Genomic DNA, 22,477 nt, shown 5'->3' with positions numbered 1-22,477 from the left:
TTTGTAATTTTCCAGAGATTCACTTTTCCCTCTTCAAATCTCTCTGCTGATCATCTAAACACTTTTCTTCTAATTAAAACTTCAAGCACAAGTGACTTGAGGAAAATAAAGGCTAGAAATTGAAGTTAATTAATTTTGCTATGTTTCAGTGGGTTTGATAAGAAAATGTTGTTGGCAAAGGTTGAAGGGCTCTGATTATTCAATCTTTGATGGATTTTATGGATTTTAGAGTTGGAGAGTTTCTCATTCCCCATGACTGCATATAATTGAGCGTTGACTTTAGCTAAAGAGCTATGACGAGAAGTGTGGTAATAGGCTCTTTTCCATGCCAACCTTCCAAGAAGAGAGTGAGCCCATAAAATGTGCTGATTTCACTTCATTTTCATGGAGAGCAAAGCAGATTGTTAAGGAGGACTTATTCATCTTCAACATGGAATAGAAAAACGTGTCCTGGATGACTAGAGCACCATCCCACCTGGATGGTGCCTAAGAAGACATTAGGGGATGGAGAATAAGGGAGGAGAGATGGACTCAGTGGCTTCTGGAATGTTTGTAATGATCAGACTTTGAGTCTTCTGTTTTTGGTTTGATTTTTCTCTTTGACATCTTCCCTTCAAATATTGAATTTATTTGCAAATAAAGTTTTGAACATCTAGTTTATTGATTTTCTTTCTTTCTCCTCCTCCCCAGCCCCTACCCATGCAATGCTCAATTTAAGGTTGGTGTCTCATTATAAAGGCCTGGAGTGAGAAGGCAGGGGCTTATCCCCAAGTTGTTAGAATTTTTATCCAATTCCAGAGAGACTGAGCTTGCTGGGCACCTCCCAAACCACCTTTCTCCCTCAAAGGAGTCTGTTCTCTTGAGAGTGACTTTAACCTTCCTCTGATCATGTCTGATCATCAACACATTACAGTCTTTTCAGCAGCAGCATCTGAACACTATCTATCTAAACAGTCCACCAGGGCCTCAAACATTACAAAGAAGTAAAGCCCGTTTCAAGTAGGAGTTTCCATCTCCATTGCAGCTGTGTTTTGGATACACCACTGGAAAAATAAAAGAGCCACTTCACACCTTGGGGTCCAGTATTTGGTTCAATATTAGGATTCCCTCCCCAATTTTCAAATATAGTACCTTGTAAGCCTTACAAAGTTATGAAATTGCATCATTATATATGTGATCATTTTTCATTATCAAAAGCAATAAAATTATGTCAGTCAGGACAGTGAGGTTTACTTCCAAACTCTTGTAAATTACAGTGGATGGAACTAAAAGGTGTTGAATATAGCTGGGACACTGGACATGTGACAACACATTTATACTGGGCCCTTTTTTGTACACACTTAAAACACTCCTGCATATCGTGTTCCTTTAGTCCCGAAATAAGGGGAGGGGAGAAGGTAGGAAATGGTTAGGATGTGGGGGAGCTTAGATGACTCTCAGAGAGGGGAGGGAAAGGGGCTGGTGAGAAGAGGGGAGGAGAGTGAAGGGAGAAAGGGAGTTGATACTAAAATGTCAACAATGCTCTAAGGATTCCACCCCACAGAGAATTACATCCAGAGCTACAACCAGACCCTCATAGTCACTATGTGCTGTCACAGTGCCAAGTGCTTCCTGCAAATTGCCTCATTTTAACACCTCTGTGATGTGGGCACTGTTGTTATAGCTATTTTACAGATGAAGAACCTGGGAGAGACAGAGGTTAAGTAACTTGCCCTGACTCGCGGTGTGGAATTAGAACACACATCTAGACAGGGCCAAGCACTCTAGAACCCAGGTGAGGCTGCCCCTTGCCTCTAGTCTATTAACTCTGATGATCCTCATGGTGGAAAGGGTGAAGGTCAAGTGTGCTGGGCAGTGGAGCCCAAACTCAGTGTGAATATTATCGTGCATTCATTTACTTTATTTTTGAGTCACCAACCCCACCCCCAGATTCAGTGATTTGCAGGAGAACTATCACGACTCTGTCTATAGTCCAACTCACAGCTATGACTTTGCAAAAGAATACAAAGCAAAATCATCAAAGAGAACAAGCACACAGGCTAAAGTCCAGAACAAACCAGGCACAAGCTTCCAAGGAGTGTTTCCCAGTGGAATCACTCGAGATCTTCTTAACTGCCCCAGCAATGAGTTGTAATGACACATGTGAAATATCGTATGCCAGGGAAGCTCGTTAGAGACTTAAGGCCCAGGGTTTTTACCGGGGCCTAGTCCTATAGACCCCTCTGCCTAGCATGTACTAAAATTCCAGGCTCTCAGAAAGAAAGCAGGTGCTCAACATGAACTATGTTGCTTATACACACAGCTCAGGCACAGTTAGCCACTCTTCTCAGTGGGAGTGGTAAGAACCCTCCCAAAGTCTAGGTTCCCAGAGACCAGCTAAGGGCCCATCTTGCAAGCAAGTCTTTCTAAGGGTAAAGGTTTAAGACAAATACCATGTGATCTCACCTATAAGTGGAACTTAATCAACAAAACAAACAAGCAAGCAAAATATAACTGGAGACATTGACATAAAGAACAAACTGACAGTAACCACAGGGGAGGAGGGAGGAAGGTAATGGAGGAAAGAAGGGGAAGGGTCGTCAAGGAATGTGTATAAGGAACCCATGGACAAAGCCAAAGGGGGGGAAATGGAGGGTGGGTGGGGCAGGGGAAAGTGGTGGTGGGAAAATGCAGACAACTGTACTTGAACAACAATAAAAAAATAGGAAGAAAAAAGTTTTGTGCCTGCTATGTTAACTCTTCTCTACACATCTCTTCATTTACTTTCACTAAAGAAATGGTTTTCTTGGGCTGAAGTTTGAGACATTGCATTAAATAAATTTTGATTTAAAGCATCATATTAACTTGATGTTTTTTTAAATGTTAATGCTGTCATTGAGTGATTCACCTGCACTACTAAAAGTGGCAAATTTGGGCAGCCAGACAAAGCAGCCTGTGGAGAAGAAGAATATGAGTGGCTGTGATTTTACGCCCTGTGGAGCTGATGGGACAGAATGGGAGCCATTATTAACAGCTCCTTTGCACGCCCGCCCGTGCACTGCCTCCCAGGAGAAAGGAGGAGGGTTCATCAGGAAGCCTACAGTTGCCTTTTTTTCCCTAAAGTACAGTGTGGTAGACAGAATTCTAAGATGGCCCCAAGATGTTTCTCCCACCCTGTGCGCACGCCCTGTGTAATCCCTCCTCTCCGTGTGAGTGGGAGCTGTGAGTAGGGTGGGACAGTCATTCCCTTGACACATGTGATGTGGCAAAAAGGAGATTACCTGGGATGAGCCTGACCTGAACAGGGCAGCCCTTTTAAAGCAGAGAGTTCTCCAGTTCTTCCCAGAGAAGTGCTCCTACTGGCCTCAAAGAAGAACTCAACTAGTACATTGTGCACTGTCCTTGAGAGCCACATAATCAGGAATGCTCATGGCCTCTAGAAGGTGAGAGTCAACTCCAGCTGATAGGCAGCAAGGAAATGGAGGTGACAGTCCTACAGTCACAGGGAACTACATTCTGTCTTCACTATATGAGCTGGGAAGATGACCCCAAGGTCCAGATGAAATCACAGCTCAGTGGACCCCTTGCTTTTGGTGCAGTGAGACCCCAAAGAGAAAATCCAGCTAGCTGTGCCTGAACCCCTCACCTATAGAAGTGGGAGATGACAGGTGGGTGTTGTTTTAAGCTGCTGTGGTTAATTTGCTCTACAGCAATAACAAACTAATACACAGAGTAGGGTGACAATCCTCCATCTCGGCCTTTGATGGCTCTTATTTTAATAGCACATATGAATGCTTTAAGTTTTCTGATTTCACTGGCTATCTCTAAGGAGCTCTGGAAAAGTAAAAAGTGATTAGACTACATGCATAGGCTGTAAATTCAGCATCTCATCTGAAATAAGAACAAATACAAAATATATGTGTAATGTCGAACAGAATCTGAGAAGTTACAGTCAAAGCATAGCTAATTAGATGTGGAATTGTTACAAAGCTGGTTACTTTCCTAATTAAATTTTGTGGTTTTGCTGAAGAATTAAAACAAGAAAGTTAAACAGAAAACCATGCCCCCAGAGAACTGGACTGAGAATGCAATAATCAATTAAATTTTTGATTAAGAGCATAGCCATGATTTAAATAAAGTTACAGTGAAAGTGGGACAGCTTGCAGGTGACTAAAATTAGCATCTGAACACTATGTTCTGCCCACATTTCTTCACAAAGCCTTTGTTTGTGCTCTGAAGGGGTAGAAATGGCTTCATGTAAGATCACAGAACAAGCTCCCGTCATAGAATTTACACATCCTTGTTGAAAGAAAAAGTAATGATGCTTCTGTTTCCACTTTTCTCATCCGAGAGTTATATGATTGAAAAAAAAAACAACTGCCCTCTATTCTAAAGTATGTCATTGTTTCAAACTAAAACATAGCCTCAAAATATTAGCTAGCTTGTCAGGTATCACTGAGTGAAGGTTCAAGTCATGTGAGGAAGGTTTCAACACTTCTCCTTTGCTTGGATGTGAAATTCGCTGCTGCCTTCCCCAGGTGTAGCCTCCCTTCTCAGCATTGTGCTATAGTTGACTGCCCTCTTCTCTGACCCTCCTTGGTGCTCTTCAGACACCCATGGCCCCAAGGAGCAGGCAAGCTCCAACATCCAACAATTTAATTGACTGGGAAACTTGTGAGAAAGAAGATGGGTGATAGAATTCATGCTGTGTGAGTCCTTGTCCCCATTTTCATTAGCAACTGATTGTGCTATTATAGGATGTCTTAATCAGGGCTATGGCAGTCAGAATTCTATGGAGGCCTTCAAGATTCTTGGCCCTGGTATACATATACCTTTTCTCAGGTATTTCATCAAACACCAATCTGGTTCCTGCCATAAAAAAAAAAGTTTGCACATGTAAATAGGAGTGCCCCCAAATCAATTGACCTTGAAAAAGAAAAATTATCTGGGTGGGCCTGACCTAATCATGTTAGTCCTTTAAAAACAGAGTGTTTTCTCCAGCTGGTTGCAAAAGAAGGAATTAGACAGATGCACTCCTGCTGACCTGGAGGAAACCAAACATCCATGCAGAGAACTGCCATGTAGCAAGAAATTCTAGGAAGCCTCTAGTTGCTGAGAGCTACCCCCAGCTGACTAGAAGGAAAACAGGGTCTTTAGTCCTACTACCACAAGAAAATAAATTTTACCAACAACCAGTAAGAATGTAAGAGGTTCCTAAGTACCAGATAAGAAGATAGCCTGAGCTGACACCTTGCTTTTTAGCCCCATGACACTCTGAGAAGAAAATCAAGTCACTTCTGACCTACAGAAATGGTGAAATAATAAAACTGAGCTGCTAAATTTATGGTAATTTAGCAATAAAAGTCAAATACAATGGCCTTAAAAAAACAGTGATTCAGAGCTACCTGCAGATACACAGAAGTCTTATGAATGATGCTGAGAGAGAAAAGTGAAGAAGAGACCAAAACTTTGATCTGTCAATATCTTTTTGTTAAAGGCTTTGTAAAGTAATGAAGCAACATTACATTTGATTTCCCTGGCATTTTGAAAGAGAGAAAAAGCTGCTTATAATCAAGGCAAATGTCCAAATGCAGTTATGGATTAAACTTCAGAAATATAAATTTCAGATATACCATGGGATCTTCCCCCTCTGCATGGCTATTAGTAGTTAGTAAACTCAATAACAAAAAACATATTAAGAGAAACAAAACAATATGTGGGGATAAAAAGAAGTACATTAGAAACTGTCCTTCAAAAGTAAAAAATCCTCTACAGTATTATTATTATTATTATTATTATCATTATCATTATTATTATTACCCCAGTGATCCTTTATTTAATTTACTCAAGTAGGCTGACAACATGACCTTGGGCTAATGCCATCGTATTTTAACTTTCCATTCTGTTTATAAGACTTTTGTTTTGCTGTTAAAACAGCCTGCTTTGGGACTAGATTTTAAACTTTAGAAGTAGTAGTTGCTCTTCCTGGCTGTTAGTAACTGCTATTCCCACAGCAGTATGTGTAACTGGACAGTTTGAAAGGCCAAGTCCATCAGAGTCCCTCACAGAAGGTGATCTCAGGTGGGCTCATTCATGCAGCTGCCATCATCTGTCGTTACCTTGTTCACATGTCTAGTGGTTGACAGGCAAAAAGCTGGGATGACAGGACAACTGGAGAATGTCTCTTGCCGTCTAGCTGGCTAGCACAGCTTATTTACTCAGGGGTCACAGGGATCTCAGAGTAAGAGAGAGTAAACTCACAAAGCTCCTTGCACCCAAGTATGGAACTCAAATAACATCACATCTGTTACATTCCACCAGCCAAAGGAGGTCCCAGGGAGTGGACAGCAGGGCCAATAAAATGGCACTGGTCCAGTCAGGATAGTATAAAGTATATAAAACAAAGTGGAGTCATTCATGTGAACCAAGATGGCTGCCAGTCAGCCATGACACTTTGGTTCAAGAGGGAAACCATCTAAGTCACACTACACATGTCTGGCAAGGAGACACACCTAAGATATCTGCACATGTGATCGGAAGAGTCAAGTCTCAGAGCAGGACCACCCACAGAAAGGCTCCTGGGGAAAGTCCCCATTTGGCAGCAGGGTTGCCAAGATACTTATCAAGAGACTCATAGGGGTGGAGTACACAACCCTCAAAGGTACAACCAAGGCAGGTTTCAGACCACTACAGAGACAGCAAATTTCCACACAAAGTGCTTCTCCACACTGTGCTGATCTCCTGACTAATGTGCTGCTGAAGGCTCTGCCCTGCTGGACCAAGAGCTTCATTTACCTTGCTGCCAACTGAGTTCTCAAGATTCTTCTTTGCAAGACACTGCCAGCTCCCCTGCCTACCGTGCTGTTTCCCAGACCCGTATATAGAGACTCTGGGACTTGCATTTGTTATTCCTCAATTCTCTTGTGTGATGTTATTACTGACTGTTTCTGAGTGATTAGTATTGTGATTAGGTTAGTATGGATTTGGAGTGAGCCTGCATTGATAAAAGCTGAGTGAACAGTATAGTCACCTGTGTTGGCTTCCTGTTATTTCCTGGTGCCAGTGTCACCTGTAGTACTGGTGGTCACACAAATGGTGTGGCAATTTTGGTTCTTAAAGCTGGGCAGTCTGAGCAGGGACCAAAGACTGGTTTATGGGAAAGGCTATACCGTGAAACACTCACTCCCAACACAAGGCCAGCCAGACTCAAGGAGTGAAAAAGCAGACTCCAGTTCTTGATGGGATGATGACAAGGCATGAACACAGACTCGAGAAGAATTTGTGGTCATTTTTATAATTCTCCATGCCTCCTATTCCCCACCTCACTCCAACCCCCACTCACACGTTCGTTAACCAGTTACCAAATCCAGCATGGAAGACAGCAGCTCCCTAACTTCTCCTCTGCATTCTCACCACCACTGCCTTAGTTCTGACCCTTACTGTCTTGAGCCTGAATTGAACCAGTCTCCCAAATTGCTTTCTGTCATCTCACCTCTGATTCCTATTTGTTCTTCATACCATAGGTGAGGTAATCTTTCTGAAGTGAAAGTGGGTCTGTCTTAATGGCTGATATCAGGGCACAAGAGTATAAATGAGTATTAATGACCAAAGGGACTATTACCATCCAGATGTATTTATTAAATATTTAACTATGTGAGGTCTTGTGAGGTCAAATGTAGAAAGCTATTAGCAGGGTGATTAGGAAAAGCAAGGCCCCTGGAGATGTACTTCCTGTGTTCATATCTAGACTCTTCCACATCTGAGTTGTAGGAATGTGTGTGAATAACCTAATTTCTCGATGCCTTCTTTTCCTAATCTGTAAAGTAGGGAAATCCAGAACTGATCTTCCCATGTTTGTGCTAACCTGAAGCTTTGAACACATCTATCAAAACTGTAGCTATGTGTGCATATGTTGTGTCTGTCTTACTAGACTGAGAACCCCCTGAGAACAAAGGTTGCTTACCACTCTTCGTTGGTTAGGATCTATGTCTGACTTATCTTTCCTTGATGTCTGGCTGTAGTCAGCACTCAACAAACCTTGAATAAATGAGCAAATGTAATTCATTTATCTATCTACTTGCCTATGATTATAATACAAACAACTCTCACTTGGATTCTGATCAAAAACATATCTGACTGAATAAATTTTCAACAAGATCAAAAAAGCAAAATCAAGGTTAGGAATACAAATTACTGAAAAATGATGAGTTAAGATAGTACTAAGGGTATGAGGTGGAGAAAATTATATCTCCCCACAATGACTAAGGAAGTTTATGAAAGAAGTAGAATTTCTGTAAGAGCTTGATGATAGATCTGTTTCTTGAGGAAACTCTCTCTAAGATCTGCAATTTTCAGTGAGGACTTCTAATAACTTTCAGATTGTGCCTCCCAGTGTTGACTAACTCAATGAATACAATAATGCTAATTACCAGAATATTTTAATTTGAAAATCAGAGCTCAGGTGTTTTGCCTAGGAGTCAATTTGTTGTTCTGTATAATCAAAAATGTCTGTATTTCTTTAAGCCTCTGACATACTACCTGATTAACAAATCCATTTCTTTCTTATAACCTAAAAACAGCTATTATGGATGCCAATGTGGCAATTCTCTGTGCTGTAAAAATTATTCAGGGCAGCTTTTGCATATTCATCAGCCAAAACCACAAAGACTTTGCTTGATTAAAGAAGTTTTCTATTTTCTACCATTTTGTTTTTCTAGCTGTATAAATGTGGAGTGATTTAAATTCCCATGGTCCCAAAAATACATTTCTTAGATCTCTTCCTGATATTTGCATTTGCTCTGAGGCTATCTGACCATGAGTGTTGTCTTCTCTCACAATTTCAGTCACATTTAAAAAATGTGCTGATTTGGGCTAAGAATCAGCATTATATTCTTAAGAAGCAAGAAAGGAGAAGGTACACATTCTGGAACATTATTTGGCCATGCAAAGACATTGACCCAATGTAGGGATTGGTGATCTTTGAGAGGTGGCATCACAAGTCTTGACTGCCCACTCCTGCAGAGGGATGATGCTGGCAGCACAGGCAGGAGATGCATCTGTGTTAAGGGACCAGGATGAGCCTTTTGGCACTAGTGTGATGGATGATACACTGAGAAAGCAGTTTCAGGCTCTCAGGCAAGGAGTTAGTGGATGGAGGATAAACACTGGAAGGGCAGGATATATTCCTCTCCTCTCATTTAGTGGCCCCATCCCTCCCTCACCAAAATCTCCAGCCACCATATCCAGAACCCAGCTTAGGGTAGGAAGCCCATTCAGTTAGTCAACAAATTTCATTGAGCACTAAAATTAGTCAAGGCCCAGTTGGGAGACAAAAACCACACCAATAATTTGAACAGGAAAATTTTAATATAAAGTAGTAGTAAATAGCAAATGATGGCTAACTATTAAAAGGCATGAGAGACAAAACACAATTTCAGAGAAGAGCTACTACGTCTGAAAATGAGGAAGAGAACAAAAGGAGGAGACTAAGAACTTGGTAGATCTTCTTTCCCTCCCCCACCCAACCCTCCTGGCTGAGATTCAGGCCTCCAGATTCAGTGATCCACTGAGTAGTGGAGAAGTTCATTGGTGTGCCAGCAGGCTAGAGCTGGTTCAATCATCTACGGAAAGACAGCTCAGTTGTTTTCATGTCTTAGCCACCATAAATAATGCTGCAATGAGCATGGGGTGCATATATTCTTACAAATAAATGTTTTCAAATTTGGGGGGTAGATAGCCATAGAGGGGTTGTTGGATCAGATGATAAATCTACTCCTAATTTTTGAGGAAAACCTAAGGAAGAAGTTTTACCTGAAATCTTTATCATGTTTAAAAAAACTTTTGCTGAAATCACAGACATACCTCAGATATACTGTGGGTTCAGTTCTAGATCACCACAATAAAGCAAGTCACAATATTTTTTAGTGAGGAGTCTTACCTTCGGTTGGTAAAAAATGCAACATCTGTGAATCACAATAAGACAAAGCCCAATAAAATGAGGTGTGCCTGTATTATCCAGCTGAGAATAAGAAAGGACAAGGGTAAAGTAGATGGGCTAAGGTGGGAAGTCTGGATGGAGGTGAGCCAGGAGCATGCCACAGGCAAACAGGGCTCACTTCACAATTTTGTCCAAAAGTGGTATGGCCCTGGGCAGGCAGTCATCTCTCCTGCCACCTCCAGCAACCCACTTTGCTTTTTTATTTCTTAATAATGAGTTAAAACCATCTAAGCTTGTTTTAGAAAAATATTTTTCTAATATGAATATGTGAATAATGGAGGAGGTGCTGAGAGATTGGGGGAGAAATAGTGACTTTTCTATTTTAACAATTCTAAGGTGACTCTCCATGTCACAGGTCTTATTGTTTATCATGTACAGTGGTACCTCAGTACTTGTTAATTTGTTCCAGAACTCATGATGAGTGCCAAAACCCATGAGTAGTAAACGATGAAGCATTTTCTTCTGTGGGGCTACAGGTCATTCATACCAGTCCCAAGCAAGTGCGCCAAGTCCCAAGCAAGTACGCTGAGTACTGAAACATCTTTTTCTCATCAAAATTCAGTGAGTACAGGGTCTGATGAGTTCTGAAGCCAATGAGTACCAAGGTATGACTGTATTTGAAAAAATATTAGGGTAAATAAGTAATATATTATACAGAAAACACAACATTGATTTTAGAATAACAAAATATCTTAGGGTCACCCAATTTCTTTCAGTAGCATAAGAGCCTTTATTGGTCAGGGATCAATTATTGATCAAGGTTGATCAAGATGAATAATACACAGCATATGAAATGCTGACTGTCACAAGAGGATATTACCTAGAGTAATTTATCCCTTAACAATTTGTACAAATAAGGTCTATATCATACACCCATAAGTGGATTTAATCTCTGATGAAAAATATGAGACATAAGCCATAAAATGTAATTCTCTGACCAATGATATCTAACTTTTTCTTCATCAAGCCTGTGAATAATAGTCTCTAAAGAATGTCCATGAAGCCAGAAGATGACATCAGTGGATAAGGAGGAAGCATCTATTGTAAAAGGTTGTCATCAAAATTCCTGGTAACTTCAACCCTGACTGGCATAGCTCAGTTGGTTGGGCATCATCCCACAAAGCAAAAGGTCACTGATTTGATTCCCAGTCAGGGCACTTGACTAGGTTGTGGGTTTGGTCCCCTGTCAGGGTACATGCAAGACTCCTCCCCTCTTCCTAAGAGAAAGGGGGGGGGGGACTCAGAAATTAAATTTATCTTAAGAATAAGTGCAAAGTAATGTCTACAAATTTTTTTACTATAAGTCACACAGAAGGGAAAATTAAAGATCACAGTAAAATGTGAGCTTGTAATGAACAAACAGTGTAAAGTCACCAGTGTATAAGTTGTGTATCTGTTAGGATGTAAGGACTTTGGGCTTTCAGAGATTCCTCTGTATGGTCGACAGTTATGCAATGAAATCCTGTCTTTTCTTCACCCTGTGCACTCTATTTCCAACCTCCCTTACAGCTAGTTAGTTGTGGCCATGCCACTGAGCATAATCAGTGCAATGTACACAGAGGTGATATGGGCCATTTCTTGGCCAAGACTGTAAAAAAAGGAAGTTTTCCCTCATGTTTTCTTTCCTCTTCTGTTGCCTGGATGACAGTAATAACAGGACCCTAAGAGGATGGAGAAGCCATGACATGGAAAACATCTAGATCCCTGAGTCGCCATGGAGAGGAAAGCTGCCTACTCTCAAGAAATACCCACCTTTGTCTGTTATGGGACCAAGGAATAAACTTCTCTTGTATTTGGGTCATTGTATTGTATTTGAGCATTAGGAGGGAGGAAAAATAATTTTCCTTCTACCCTTCTTAGTTCTTAGCTGAGACCCCTGTAATAAAAGATATATTAACAAGAGAAAAAAACTGAAGTGTATTAACATGTGTACCTCACATCTACATGGGAGATAGCCAGTGAAAAATAAATAATTCCCCAAGATGGTTTAGTATTCAGACTTAAATATTATCTTATTAGAGAAAGAAAAGGCAGGATTTTCTTTCTTTTAGGAAAGAAGGGAGAGTAAATAATTTTTAGGAAAGAAGGAAGGTCCTTAGAAGAATGGAAGCATGATAGTCTGTAACAAAATACATCTGGATGTGGAGTCAATGTCTAGTCTCCCCTTCTGTGATAACAGTCAGTCTTCCCTGGCTGATGAAACTCCCAGAAAGGGGCTTTATAACAGTCAAGTTCCTTCTAGGGAATCTGTCTTTAGGCAAATAAAGGCAGTTCAGAGAAAGCCTCTCCCTACATTTGCTGTTTTTCAAGCAGTACAGCTCAAAAGTATCAATATACCAAAGCAGCACATTTTGTAGTGGCATGTCCTGAGCTCCTACAGTCATATTTTAGGGTGGCATATTCTTCTACCCTTCAGCATAATCACATGGTACATTAGAGTGCTTCCTTAATAAATAAAAAAATATGTGGCATTAGCTTTAGCAGTTGGGCAGTAGATGGAAGGAGCATAGATATCACAGTCTAGAAAGAAAGACCAGTGTTATGTGTAACAGAACATTTGGTAACATTTGGTAAAAGTAGGAATCAGCTGAACAGAGAAGCCAAAAAATGTGTCTCCTGATCCTATAGTTCTAAGGAAAGTAGTTGCATATGTTGCTTCTTCTCACTGCTTACAGAAAATTATTACAAGAAAGAGCTGAATTTAGGGGGGATTGATGAGTTTACAAGCAAAAATGAAAAACGACTGTGTATATAAAAAAGGGCAAGAAAACCAGAATTCTTCTAAACAAGACTCAAAAAGTTCTTAAGCAAAACAAAAAAAGGTACATTAAGATTTCTTAGGTTTGCAAAGTGATTTCGATTAAGGGAATTACTTTTCCACCTTTCCACTCAAACCAGCTGTTTCAAATGCCCTCAAAGTGGATTCCATTAATTTGAAGAGAGGTGGCAGTGCCTAAGGTCCAGGAGACAAAAAATGATAACAAAACAGATTTGAGAATTACACCTGAGAAACTTCGGATGTGGTTGCTGTCAAATGAAACTTAATGGAAGAAAATAGACCAGAAACCTATCTAGTTTCTGACAGATGACCCAAAATATCATGGACCCAACTTCCACCCCCACCCAAGAAAAACCCACTTTGCTGGATAAAGCCTTTTACAACTTTCAGGACCACAGATCTGAACAAGCCAGAAGCAGGCTGCAAAAGCCACCTGCCTCCAAGGAGCGCATACTCATCAATACACACTTCAAATGTGGCCATGAAGAAAAACGAGCACAGAAAAACCTCCTAGAGGGGACTACGGAGAACTGTGAGAGGACAAGTAGTTCCTCCCATTGAGCAGAGCCTGGGTACAACCAAAGACCTTCCTTCACTGCTCCAGAGCAGAGTCTTTTTTTAATACATAATTTTTTAGTATTTTAATTACAGTTGACATACAATGTGATTTTCATTTCAAGTGTACAGCATAGTACTTAGACATTTATATAACTTATGAAGTGATCACCCGAATAAGTCTAGTACTCATCTGACACCATGCATAGGTATTACAATATTATTGACTATATATGTTACATCCCTGTTACTTTGTAAATAACACTTTGCACATCTTACTCCCTTTTTTACCCATCCTCCCAAACTATCTCCTATCTGGCAACCATCAGTTTGTCCTCTATCTACAAGTTTATTTTGGTTTATAGATTCCACATATACAGAAATCATGTGGTACTTGTCTCTCTCTGTCTGATTTATTTTACTTAGCATAGTACCCTCCAGGTCTATCCATGTTGTCACAAATAGTAAGATTTCATTCTTTTTATTGCTGAGTAATATGCCATTGAATATGGATACCACTTTTTCCTTGCCTATCAATGGACACTTAGGTTGCTTTCAATTCTGGCTATTATAAATAATGCTGTAATAAACATAAAAGTGCATATGTCTTTTTGATTTAGTGATTTGAGTTTCTTGGGATAAATACCCAAAAGTAGAATTGCTGAGTCATATAGAACTTGTATTTTTAATTATTTGAGGAACCTCCATACTGTTTTCCATGGTGGCTGCACCAATTCACCATGCCCCCCAAGTAGATGCCATCATTACACAGGCCAGTGATTCCACACACTCCCCATTCTCCCCTGTTCAAAGGGGATGTTACTGTGAATGTCCTATCACTGCTCACCATTGCACCTGAGGCAAGAGGAGGTGCAGTGGGCAGATAACCCACCACTTAACTTGTACATTTCAAAGTGTCATGAGCCACATCTGAGCCTATTGAAGAAGACTATGCTAACTGAAGAAGGCTTTGGGCGATCCCCTTAAGCAGGTATCTAGTGACTAAAAAAACATACTAACTAGCCACCAAAAATCTAACTCTTTAGGGCCTATATTTCTTAGCTTCTCTACCAGTAGGAGCAAACATGTTGTATGAGTTCCAGCCAGTGGAGTACAAACAGAAATGGAGAATGCAGCAGATCAAGGCCCTGTGACCCTGCTCACACTCTGGCCCTACCCACAGGCTGTGCAATGATGTCACCAGGTCTTAGTGGGGAGTGGAGCCGCAGGATGAAGGGAGCCTGGTCCCTAAATCACCACATGATGGAAGGCTTCCCACCAGCAGGGAACAGCTGTCTCAGAAATAAGGGAAAATTTTTGAGTTTGAGCCAATGTTCATTCCTGGTCTATGTGTTGCTGTACCTAGTGGTTCCCTGACAGAACTAGTAGCTCTAAAACTCACCCCCATCTCTGGGACTCCTGGGCATACTGAAGTCCTGTGAGTCCACTGAATATCACAGAAGTTTAAATTCTTCAAAAGTAGTATAGCTTGGGAACATACTTACAAAACATACTCATTCCCTCGATGAATCTTCATTGATGACCACAGTTGGGCATTGCATGACTTACACATTGTGCTGTGGATAGAAACTGGACTTTGGGGCAAGGAGCTTAGAGACATTAATGAGGTCATCTAGAGCAAAAAAGAGATAGCTTTGTAGAACCTCTGCAGCTTTAATCCAAGTTTCTTCATTCAGCAATCTAGCCAAACTTGCTTATCCACTGTTGCCCAAATATGTCCTACATGTTTGACTTAAGCCTTGTTTATACAAACGTATAAATGTATTCCAATATTAAGTGACTACCATGTGCCAGATGGCACTCTGAAAACTGAGAGTTATAGCAATAAATAAAACCAACAATAATCCCTCTCCTTATGAAACAGATATTCTATAAGGGGAGATAAATGAAAAAAAAGTAAAACTATATCATATCACAGGATCAGAGTTGTAGGGGAAAAGATTGAGAGGCATAGGGTATAATTTGAAATACAATAGTCAGGGAGGACATCATTAAAAAGATGGCATTTGAGCAAAGGTTTGAAAAAGATGAGGGTAAGCTGTTATTCACACACCTTTGGGAATGTCTACCCCTTCTTTTTCAACCTGTCAAAAGGGCCAGTCTCAGATGCTAACTCATCCAAATCTTTCTACAACATCCACAAGTAGGTGTGTTCATTCTCTATCTGGAGCCCTTGAAAAACTTTGTTGTTCTCTCAATCTGTTCTCAGATTCTGGTTTTCTTACTCAAACACATGTTCTCATTTGGGAACAAGCCAACTTGCCTGGGATGACCTAAGGTTAATAAATTGTAGCTCTCTTTGCCTTAACCCCACACAACCTCCATCATCACCAGGCATGTTTGATATTGACAACTGACATTTTCTCAACATCCTTTCACTCTTTCCAACCAAATCACTACTCACACACTCCTTCCACATAAAAATACTAACTTGCATGTCTTGTGAACAAAGAATATGGTTTTTAAAAAGATAGATAGTACATTTTTTAATCCAATGGATGACAAATGTCAGTGAAACCCATAGGCTCAAGTTGAGTCAGGGTACAGACTGGTAAGGCAAAAGAAAAGCAAAACCAAACAATTACCAAATTTAGGTTCAGTTTGATCTGGGGTTAGCAGGGAGGCTCTAGAGGTGACTTAAAGCTCAGTGATTCAAGAACTTTGGTTAGTCTCAAAAGGAGGGTGGAATGACAAATCAGATTTGCCTGGAAATTATTTTCAGACCATCTTACTAAATATGCATGACCACAACCCCGGGTTATCTTAAAGGAAATCTTAGTAAATACTGATTACAGATCTGAATGTTCCCAGTACTCTTCAAAGACTCTACAAATGTTTATCTTTAATGTTGTTTAACAAAAATTTACAGAGATGCTTAAGGGACTGTTGGTTTCATTTAGTATCCATTTTAAGTTTATAGACCCTTTCTTCCTTCTAGTAATACTCTTCATTCCTGTTGGAAAATCATAGAAGTATAATAAAATGCAGAAGGAACTCTTTCAAGAATAAATGTGTTTGTAATTTAATGAGGAGTTAAATGAACTTCTAAGTTTTTCTCCTAAAGAATTTTGTAAAAAGAATTGCAAAAATTAAAACAGTTTGGGACAGCCCCTGCCCATTTCTACTTGGGAGGTAAAGAGTGCAGAAATGTAATTGCAAGTTCAAAGTGGCCCTCTGTAATGAGTTTGGAAACATATCAAGAATGCAATTCTTGTACAGTATAGAAGGATAATTCATAGAAATGAAATGATCCCTGAAATTAACAACGTTTTGTTTAAGGATAGAATAGATAAAACCCAGATCAAACCATACAAATAAAAACTTACCTCTTTCCAGTGTGGCTACCCAACGTTTTGTGTCCCACGTAATTTCTTGTTTATAATGAGAACCTTGGCATTTTATTTAAGCTATAGAAAGTACAAGATTATAAAACTATATAACACTTTGCTACCAAAGGGTTCCAAATTCTTTAAAAATGTTAGTTAACTTAATCCTCATGGTTCCCAAGCAGGTAAAGAAATGATAAGTGGTATTATGATGGCTTTGTCTCATTTTCTGCTAGGAACATGAGTCATAATTAGTCTTCAAATGGAAATGAGCTATAATTTCCTAACATTCAGTTGAGGTGCGGACCTGAACTCATTTTACCTCTCTCCATTTGGGCAGTTATGTTCCAACTTTGTTCTTCTTTCTGTTTCTCAAAGGTCTGGCAATGAACATACCTTCGTGTTGACCTTGATGAGATGAGGGAGAGGAGAAGCCTTTTCGTAGATGTCAGCTTTTGTCTCTATTTTAAGGGAAATAAATCTTTAAGGTGTTGGATCTCAATACACAGAGTTATTCTGCTAACAAGTAATTTCTTTTTGTCTTGACATATGTAGAGTTAAAATGGACTTATAAAAAGTTAGGTTTCTTTATTTTTTAATATATAACAATATATCAGTAATATTTAAAATTCAAAATGTTTAGAAAATAGACAACAAAAAATCTCCCTCTTCTTTTCTCCAGTCGCCCAGTTCTTCCCACAGAGGCAACCAGTGTCACCCATTTCTTACAGAGACATTTGACACGAACCTGGGAGGGGCTTGTAGTGAGGGGCTAGATAAAGATAAATATATCTCTGTGCAGGCACACTTCATTTTATTTCACTTCACAGATAATGTGTTTTTTTAACCAATTAAAGGTAAGATCCTCCACTAGCAAAAAGGTTATGACTTGCTAAAGTCTAAGATGATGGTTAGCATTTTTCAGCAATGAGTATTTTTTAAATTAAGGTACATATACTGTTTTTTTAGACATAATGCTATTGCACACTTCAGAGACTGCAGTATAGGGCAAACAACTTTTATATGCACTGGGAAACAAAAAAATCCCTGTGATTTGCTTTATTGCAATACTCATTTTATTGCAGTGGTCTGGAACTGAACCTCTATATTTTTGAGGTCTGCCTATATATGGATATATATTTCTCTTCTGGCTTTTTCCATAAACTATAACAAAGCTACATATACTGTTCTACTACTTGCTTTCTTCACTTAAGATATCTTGGCAATCATTCCATACAAAACAGAAAATGATCTGTTATTCTTTCTTATAGTTGCATAGTCTTTCGTTGTATGGATATACCAAATTTTCCTTAACCATTCTTTTGATAATATTAAGATGGCCTCCAATCTTGTACTATTAAGAACATTGTTACTGTCAAGAACCTGTTAAGAAATTCATTTCATGTATGTAAAAGTAGGATAAGTTCTCAGAAATGGAATTCCTGGGTCAAAGAGGATACGTACTTTGATTTATAAATATTTTTCAAATCATTCTTCATAGAGACTTTATCAATTGCCACTCCCACCAGAAATGTCTGAGAATCTCTATTTCTGTACATTCGATGCTTTCCAATTTTTGAAGGAGATATCTGATGTATCAGAGTATATCCTATGTTTTCACAGGCCCACAAATTTAAAACAATTTGTACATATCTTCAAAAGAACAACTTTCAAAGTTTAACCTTAACATAGTATTGCTTAAAAATACAGATCATACCCTATTTACTATGGCCATAGTAAATTATTTTGCCAAAATAATTCTGTGTGGCAGATTTCTAAACTTCAGCCAGCTAACAAGCTGTTTCAAGAAATACATGATACAAAATATTTCCAGTTCTATCAAAGAACCTGAACAACATATTGGAGCTTCTTATACTGTGATTTGATCACTTACACAAATTTGGGAATGTAAATCTAGCAAAAAGTAGAAAATATCATTTTATGTGTGGTATTTAAAGTATATATCCGTAGCAGGTTTGTGATATTACAGGTTGAACTACAGAGAGTTTCTTCCAAGTGAGAAATTCATTATTATGAGATGTTTACATGTATGTTACACAGGCCAACATAACTAGTATACTACACATTCTGTAACATTTGCAAAGGTGTGACCAGGACATCTGATATTCCAAATAAGGGCTTGTACTCAGCTCTAAATTATGTCACAGATGTCTTGTAATTAGTTCTCTCCATTTACAGCAATTACAGGATATTCTAGAGGTTTCATTATGTACATATATGTACTTTTATGCTCCAAAGTCTTGCTGTTCTCCATAGAGAGTAATGTTTGACAGAATTCTAAAGTATCAGACCATGTTCAATTACATAAAAATTCTTGGTTAATACTGTAATATCAGCAAAAGGTATGTCTTCATGACCTTCTCTTGAAAATCTTTGTTCATACAAAATGAGGTTCTTTGAAGAAACATTTTTTTTGTTATTTTGAATTGGAAAGATCACAATGTGTCTAAATTAGTATTACTAGATGTTCATATGACATAAAACTGCCTCTTGCTTTGTACCCTTATAATACTGAACACCATTTGATACAGTTTATTGTGTTTTTGCAGGAAAGAACAGATGAGATAGGATAAACCAATTTAGAATTGGCTCATTTGAATAATTTCAGTAGACTCTGAGGCACAGGGGGCTGTCTGTGGTTGTCCAGTGCCGGGCTCTGGGGTCATTAGAATAGTTGTAAAGCAGTCAAGAGTTTGAGAACCCAATAAGGGAAGTGGTTGGTGTATAGACTCTGGATTGGTTGGTTTGTATTTGAAAAGCACACCCCCAGGAAAAGAACTCCTCCCAGGGAGACAGGAAGCCAACACAACACGATAGGAAGGCAACACAAAGTGACTCAAGCATATTATCAGGTTGCCCAGAATAAAGTGTATTCAGCACATGCATGCAGGATAAATGTTAAAGCATCAAGTTTAGAGAAACCTGGTCAAAGCACCAAGTTACAAAGCATAGTTAATGCAACAATGTAGTGACTTCTCACTCTTCACCATGGCTGTTTGACCACTGTGAAACTTACAGATTATGTAATGGTATTTTTACAAATAATTATATATATACATGTGTCTGTAATTACATATGTATATGTAATGCAAGAAATTATATGTTTAAATATAAAGAATCTTTAGTGAAAGCCAAGTAACATAAAGTACATTGATGTTAAAATATGAGGTAATGTGGACTATTATAATGATAATAATTCAGATAAAAATTATCTTTAAGATAATTTCCCCCAGGTCTATAAATTGCACATATCTGATTTTAATAATGTTATAGAAGAGTTTACAATGGCCCTAGTGCTTTAAAATAATAATAAAAACAGTAATTATTATGATAATATTTTCTACATTTGCTTTTCCTTTATTAGCAATATAGATTATTCATATATGCAATGTGTTAAACATAGGAAAGGACTTGTAAAAAAAAAATAGCCTGAAACATCTCTTATCTCACTATCTAGAAAAAAAAATGTATTTACTTAGAAACCAAAATTATTTTTTAAAAAGTAAATTGGCTGTGTGACCCATTTAATGTATTAATGAATTCAATTTGCTAATATTTTGTTGAAGATTTTCGCATGGGGATATTGACTTGTAATTTTCTTTTCTTGAAGTGTCTTTGTCTGGTTTGGTATCAGGGTAATGCTGGACTCTTAAAATGAGTTGGAAGTATTCCCTCCTCATCCATTATTTAAAAGAATTTGAGAAGGATTGGTATTAATTCTTCAAATGTTTGGTAGAGTTCACCAGTGAAGCCACCTGATTCTGGAGTTTTATTTGTTAGGAGCTTTTTGATTACTGATTCAATCTCCTGACTAGTAATTGGTCTATTCAGATTTTCTACTTCTCCATGACTCAGTCTTGGTGGATCATCTATTTCTAGGAATTCATTCATTTCTTCTAGGTTGTCCAATTTTTTGTTATATGATTATTTGTTAGTCTCCTATGATCCTTTCTATTTTGATAGTATCAGTTGTAACATCTCCCTTTTCATTTCTGATTTTATTTATTTGATAAGCCTCTTTTTTTAATAAGTCTAGCTAAAGCTTTGCTAATTTTACTTTTCAAAAAAGTAACTCAGTTTTGTTGATCTTTTCTATTGTCTTTCAGTCTCTGTTTTATTTCTGCTCTGATCTTTATTATTTCCTTCCTTTTATTAATTTTGGGCTTAGTTTTTTAGTTCTTTGAGGTGTAAATTAGGTTGTTTGAAATCTTAACATAGGTGTTCATTGCTATGGCCTCCCCTCTTAGCTAAGAGAGTAGATCTTGAAAGTGCTCATCACAAGAAAAAAAACCCTGTAACTGTGTGGTGATGGATGTTAAATGATCTTGATGATCATTTTGTAATATAAACATATATTGAGCATTAGGTTGTACATCTGAATCATTAGGTTATATGTCAATTACATCTGTTTTTTTTTAAATCATTGCTTTTTAAGTGCAAAATTCAAGAATCTTAAATATCAATACATGAAAGAAGTTTTGTCTATTTTTGATGCCATAAGAGGGAAAGAAATTTCCACCTATGTTTTAATATGCATTTCATCCCCAAATCAAGTCCAATGTGATCTAACACTTTAATATACAGGGTCTGGCAGAAGAAAGGCTTACTTGAGTGTGGTTGGTAGGGTATATGAACATCTTGTACAAGATGGACAGCAATTTGAACATTTCACCTAAAATATCATATGGTGTGTTTGAGTGTGATATTGTTATGTTACATAATTGCATGCTTATGATTTTTATAATAAAAGATTTTATAATAAAAAGGGAAGTTCTTTGTGCTGGACCCTGTGTATGTCAACAAATTATTTTGTGCTTATATTAAGCAGACTTTGTTACTTGCTATATAGAAATGTCAAAGTTTTGTTTTCACATATTACCAAGGGCTGAATTTACAACTAATTTTATAATACATAAACTTTAATATTCTGACCTAGAATAAAATATTTAACCTAGAAAAGTACAACCTGAGTAATGCAGCCCCAGTAATTTGAACCAAAACTCCCACACAAGACAACTAAATCTGCTTTAAAAATAAATGTTTTCTCCAAACCTCAAAAAGCAAACAAGATCGTTAGGAATCACAGTGTGAAAATCATGGAGAAGATGAAATCCAGAAATGTAAGCCCAGAATCTGTAGCTACTTTTGCTCTGGAGGTATTTGCTGACTCAGAATTAACAGCTAGATTTGAGTGGCCCTTTAATAGCCTCACAGGCAGCCTGTTGTGCTCCCAGTCCAGATGCTAAAAGCCTTTGTCCTGGGAGTAAGCATGAACTAGAAATAAGTAGTGCTTCCTTGAAACACCTCACAAGTGCTTCCTGTATGTGCAGGCTGACCTAGAATTCCATTTGTAAAGTGGGCCGGGCCAGTAGGGTCCCAATATGCAAATTCACTTTATCACTGCCAACCTTTAAGAATATACCCATCAAAAGTATCTTTCAAGAATGAGGGTGGAATATGTACGACAAAACTAGGAGAGTTCATCAACCACATTCACTAGAGGAAATGTTAAACAGTGATGTTCTTCAAGTGAAGTATAACTTCCAAACTAATGGAGAGAAAAAAAATCAAACAACAAAAAAAGCAACCTGAGAAATGACAAGAATATTAAGTAAAAGTGTCAAAGAATAGGTGAGACAATTAGAAAGAACTTGTTATATGATTAAAAAATACAAACAAAAAAATTAAAAATGATTGCTGAAAATTTCAGAATGGTCTCCTTTAGGGGTACTGCAGAGGTTTTGCTTCCAAATATAGTCATGGTTACATGGATTTTCCCTTTGTAATAATTAAAGAAGC

The 22,477-nt window shown here is 38.3% G+C and overlaps 1 protein-coding gene across 1 annotated transcript in view; it reads left to right on the top strand.

Moving 5' to 3' along the window:
- The window catches only part of CPA6 (carboxypeptidase A6), a 250,032-nt gene that overhangs the window by 103,627 nt on the left and 123,928 nt on the right, over positions 1-22,477 (top strand). The window lies entirely within an intron of this gene.

This window comes from Phyllostomus hastatus, unplaced genomic scaffold (genome assembly GCF_019186645.2).
Source record: "Phyllostomus hastatus isolate PE091 unplaced genomic scaffold, TTU_PhHast_1.1 phas_scaffold_21, whole genome shotgun sequence".
Taxonomy (NCBI): Eukaryota; Metazoa; Chordata; class Mammalia; order Chiroptera; family Phyllostomidae; genus Phyllostomus; species Phyllostomus hastatus.
The sequence above is the reverse complement of the archived record's forward strand: the minus strand, read 5'-3'. Positions and strand labels throughout refer to the sequence as shown.